Below are 6,080 nucleotides of genomic sequence, written 5' to 3' on the forward strand. Positions count from 1 at the left end.
TTTCATCGAAAATCGAGGATTGTAGACCCGGTGCAGTCGGGTTTGGGTTCCAGTTTCTGGTGGGATCAGGCATACAGTGTTGGAGGAGGCTCATAAGTCTTATTGTTCAATACACCCTGGAGACACAAAGATGTATCGGGATTTGAGGCTAAGTTACTGGTGGACGTGTATGAAGAGGGAGATAGCCTGGTATGTTGAGAGGTGTTTGAACTGTAGAATGGCCAAGGTCGAGCATCAGAGGCCACATGGCAAGCTGCAGCCTTTGGAGGTTCCAATGTGGAAGTGGGAACAGATCACCATGGATTTTATCACCAAGCTACCGAAGAGTGCCAAGGGTTTTGATGTTATATGGGTCATCGTGGATCAATTGAACATGAGTATTTTTGCCCCCCGGGAGAGCTACTAGGCCAAAACCTGGGCTGATGTGTATGTCTGGGAGATTGTTGCTCATCATGGGGTTCCGGTCTCCATTGTATCAATCCGATATGTTCGGTTCACTTCCTGATTCTGGCAGAAGTTCCACGAGGAACTAGGTACGAGGCTACATTTCAACACTGCTTATGATCCGTAGACTGACGGTCACACTGAGCGGACCATCCAGACACTTTAGGATATGTTGCGGGCTTGTGTCATAGATTTTGGTGGGAGTTGTGATTCTTACCTACCCCTTGCGGAGTTTTCCTACAACAACAACTATCGCTCTAGCATTGGTGCCCCACATTTTGAGCTCTTGTATTGTCGGAGATGTTGTACCCCAGACCACTGAGCTTATCCAGTAGATTAAGTAGAGACTGAAGACCGCTCAGAGTCGGCATAAGAGTTATGATGATAGGCACCGATCAGAGTTGGAGTTTTAGGAAAGTGATATGGTGCTACTGAAGGTCTCACCATGGAAGGGTGTGATATGCTCCAGGAAGAGGGGAAAATTGGGCCCCCGATATATTGGACCGCTCTGTGTGATCGCCAGGGTAGGCAGGGTGGCTTACCGGTTGGATTTGTTGAGTGGGCTCAGCCAGATCCACATGACATTCCATGTTTTGCAGTTGCAGAAGTGTGTGTTGGACGATGAGACAGTGGTCCCTTTGGATGATCTTCAGGTCGATGAACACCTGAATTATATTGAGAGGCTGGTAGCAATAATGGAGAGAAAGATGAAGGTTCTGCGCAATAAGTAGATACCTTTGGTAAATGTTCAGTGGCAACATTAGAAAGGCTCCTAGTGAACTTGGGAGCCAGAGGCAAAGATGCAAGAGCATTATCATGAGTTATTCGCAGCAACCGACTTCGAGGACGAAGTCTAGTACATGTGGGGGAGAAGTGTAACATCCCGATGATGTGGTATTTTCAGTTTTAACCTTAAGTATGAAATCAAGGTTGTAAAAAACGCTCGACGTTAGCTAGTCGGTGGACTGGGGTTAAGGATTAATCGGCTAGGCGGAGATTAATCGGGGACCATTAATTGCTAATTTGTTGAATTTTAAAAAATTAAATATGACTAATATCATATCAAAGTTCGTAAATACCACTAATATGATAACAAAATAGGTTAATATGATTAATACAACACTAATCATGCCTCAAATAGTTTCCATTGAGATAAAACTTCTTCAAAATGTTAAAATTTCATCTTCTTATAATGCTTCATTCATTATGTATGGAAGGATTAATCGCTAGGCGTCCTCTAATCGGTCAGGTAGCGCCTACGGATTAATCGGAGATTAATCGGGACCTAGTCGGGATTTTTACAACAGTGTATGAAATAATGTTTCGTTTTGACCCTTGGGTGTGAAAATATTGCAAGTATGGCCCATAGTGGCATTTTTGTAATTTTCGACAGGATTAGTACGCTGAGCGTACGTTGTGTATGCTAGGCGTACTAGGGTGGACCCTAGCATGCTGGGCGTACACCTCGTAAGCAGGGTGTACGTGGTTAATCTTCAAATCCTAATTTTTAGGGTTTTGTCCATATGTAAGCATCATTATCTCTCATTTCTCATTCCCTCACCAACCTCCATCTGAGAAAAACGACCCCCAAGCTAACCCTAAGCGAGAAGAGTGCATTTTGAGCTTATCTTTGTGTTTTGTGGCATTCTTGAAGAAGAAGAAGGTGGTGAGAAGAACTTGGAGCTTGGAAGCAACTTGGATATGAGATTGTCACCTTTCTAGCAACCTCTAGGAGGTAAAAGTTTCATAACTTGATCACTCTATCTTGTAGATCTAGCCATTTCTTCATTTAGGCCACTTTTGGTCCCAAATATGGTGAGTTTTAAGCATGGCATGTTCTTAACCAAATAAGTCGTCCTTTCAGAACTTATGAGGGGTCTTGAGTCATAAAAATGTGGTCTTGATGCTTTGTTTTTCTCCATGCATGCTCTAGAAGGTCTTAAGGCATTAAGATGTTGAGATTTTTGTGTATTTTAGCACTTAATGGACATACAAAGTCATAAAGTTGGAGACTTTATGACTCTAAGTGGTATTTTAGCCTTGGATCTGAAGTTTGGACGTAAGAACTTAATGCATTAAGATCTTATTGAGAAAAGAATATTATACGCATACGCCGTGCGTACCCCAGGGTACGCCGCGCGTACGCAGTCAAACTCATGACTCCGGTCAAGGCAGGATTACACCCATCGTAGGAGCTGAGTACGCCCTACATACTCAACTGAGTAGACCAAGTGCACTCCGTGACCCGATGACTTTACATTTGACTTATATCTAGGTTGACCGAGTTTGACTTAAAGGTATTTTGGGTATTTTGATTTATAGTATTGTTGAATAGGTGACTTGTAGAGCCGGTATTTGGAGCATTATCTTGTTCAGATTTTCGTCAGTCTGTGAGGTGATTTTCCTCACTGTTTTGTGGGTCGAAGGCACCAATGTCGGCCCCTTTAGTTATGTATCCTGGTATATAGGATGTTTCCATACAGTAGTGATCTGTAGATCTACCTGCTAGTCTGTTAATTGGTTATATGATTATCTGTTGTTGGATATATGTTATTTGTTATGTGCATGTCGACATGGTATGGTGGGGGTTGAGACTGTATTGCTTTGTGCTGTAAGTCAACAGACCGGGGCATTCCAATCGGAAGGTTGTGGGTCATGGCATTCCAACCGGAAGGTTGTGAGCCACGGGTAATCCAACCATGAGGTAGTGGACTCGTTATGTTTGGGGCATTCCAACTGTAAGGTTATGGGCCGGGGTATTCGAACCGTAAGGTTATGCGCCAGGGGTAATCCAGCCTGGAGGTTGTGGACCCGATATCTACTTTGATTATATGTTTGTGTGGTGGTGCTTTGGGGGAACTCACTAAACTTTGGCTTACAATTTTAGTTTTTGGTTGCATGTACTACTTAGGATCGTGGGAAGGTAAGGCGTGATCTTACACAACTTCCTATTTTGTCACTTGATCTTGGGGAAAAACTCTGATTTGAGATAATACTTTGAAAACACTAACTAATTTGTAAACAATGATGATGAATGGTTGAGTTTTGAAAATTTTAAATTTTTGTGATTTTTGAGTGTTCCACCTGGCTACCATCCGAAATGACCCAATATATCGGGGCCTCAACTTTCCCCTCTTCCTGAAGCGTATTACCCCTTTCGAGGGTGATACCTTCAACAAAACCATGTCCCTGACCTGGAACTCCAACTCTAATCGACGCTTGTCGGCTTAACTCTTCTGCCGACTCTGAGTTGTCTGAAGTCTTTGCCGAGCTCTGTCGTCTGAAGGACTACCTCAGTCCTTCCCTTGACTCTATGACCAACCTCTCCCCATAAAACTGGGGTACAACACTTCCTCCCATAGAGAAGATCGAAAAGTGGCGCACCGATACTGGAGTGATAGCAGTTGTTGTATGAAAACTCAACTGAGGGAAGGTAGGAATCACAACTCCCACCAAAATCTATGACACAAGCTCTTAACATGTACTCAAGCGTGTAAATGGTCCGCTCACTCCGACCCTCCGTCTGTGGATGATAAGTAGTGCTGAGATGCAACCTCGTACCCAGTTCCTCATGGAACTTCTACCAAAAACGAGACAATAACCAAACATCTCGATTAGATACAATGGAAATTGGAATAACATGTTGAGCAATGATCTTGCGCACCTTTGAACCGGCAAATTTCTCGGTCGACAAGCTCTCACGGATAACTAAGAAATGGGCACTCTTGGTCAACCGATCCACTATCACCCAAATCGCATGATGCCCCTTAGTTGTACGAGGTAGCTTGGTAATGAAATGCATAGTAATATGTTCCAATTTCCACATGGGAACCTCCAGTGGTTGCGACTTGCCAAGCAACATCTGGTGCTCGACCTTGACCATCCGATAGGTCAAGCACCTCTCTCTTCATGCATGGCCACCAGTAACTAAGTCTTAAGTCTGATACATCTTGGTGGCTCCAGGTTGTATCTAAAATCGGGACTTGTATGCCTCTTCCATCACAGTCTGCATGATCCCACTGAAGTCTGGTACCCAAACCTATCCATACCAGGTCAATAATCCACAACTGTCAATAGCAAACCTGTCAATCTCACCACTGAGTCTCTGATGCTTCCAGTTTTCCTTCTTGACTCCCTCAGTGTGAGCCTCCCTAATCAAAACCAACAATGGAAAATCAATCGAAATCCTCATATAAAGGCCCCCAATAGTAGAAGTAGCCACCTTGCAGCTCAAAGCATCAGCCACCACATTGGCTTTGCCGGGATGATACAAAATCTCACAATCATAATTCTTAACTACGTCAAGGCACCTACATTGCCTCATATTCAGATTCGAATGATCCATGAGATATCGCAGAATCTTGTGATCCATGTAAATAGTATAATAAGACCCCATGTAGATAATGCCACCAAATCTTGAGAGCGAACACTACTACTCCTAACTCCAAATCATGAGTCAGATAGTGAACCTGGTGCGGCTTGAGTTGTAGAGGAGCATAAGCAATAACCCTCTATCGTTGCATAAGAACGGTTCCTAGGCTGGTGATGGATTTATCACAAAATACCGCAAAATCCTCAACACCCTCGGGAAGGGTCAACACTGGGGCCTCACACAACTTTTATTCTTAGTGTCTCGAATGCAGCCTGCTGATCGGGCCCCCAACAGAATTCCACGCCCTTCCTCGTCAGATGAGTGAGGGCAACCGTAATCTTGGAGAAGTCTTGAATAAATCTCTGATAATACCCTGCCAATCCCAAGAAACTCCTGATCTCCGAGGGAGACTTCAGAACCTCCCACTGCATCATGATCTTAATCTTGGCCGGATCGAACAAAATCCCATTTTGGTTAATGAGATGTCCCAAGAACTGGACCTCTCGTAACCAAACTTCCACAAGCTCTCAAAGGAGCTCCTCATGTTGCTCCCTGGTCTTAGAATACACCAAGATATCATAAATGAACACAATAATTTATCGATCGAGCATTGGCATGCATACCCGATTTATGTAATCCATAAATGTCGTAGGTACATTGGGAAGCCCTAATGGCACCACCACGAGCTCGTAATGACCATAACGAGTCTGAAACACGGTGTTCTCCACGTCCTCCTCTCTAACCCTCATCTGATGATACCCCATCCTCAAATCTATATTGGAGAACCAAGATGTACCCTATAACTGATCAAAGAGGTCATCAATTCGTGAAAAGTGGGTAACGGTTCTTCACCATCAACTTGTTCAACTCCTGGTAATCAATGCACATCCGATGTGAACCATCCTTCTTCTTGTCAAACAAGATCGGTGCTCCCCATGGAGAACTGTCCCGTCTAATAAACTGCTTTCCCAACATCTCCTAAAGTTGAGAGGACAACTCATGCATCTCCGGTGGTGCCAATCGGTTCGACACTTTAGCAATTGGAGCCACACCCGGAACCAAATCAATCCTGAACTCAACCTGCCTCTCTGGAGGCACACCGAGCAACTCCTTCAGAAATACATTTGCGAACTCGCTCACTACATGTACATATGAGACTGAAATCTGCTTCCCAATTCGAGTATCAACCACATAAGCAAGATAACCCCTACAACCATGTTGAATATACTACCAAGCCCTAGCAGCAAAACAAAAGGCTTTCCCC

The sequence above is a fragment of the Lactuca virosa genome, chromosome 2 (genome assembly GCF_052849685.1).
Source record: "Lactuca virosa cultivar CGN04683 chromosome 2, Lactuca_virosa_CGN04683_v6, whole genome shotgun sequence".
Taxonomy (NCBI): domain Eukaryota; kingdom Viridiplantae; phylum Streptophyta; class Magnoliopsida; order Asterales; family Asteraceae; genus Lactuca; species Lactuca virosa.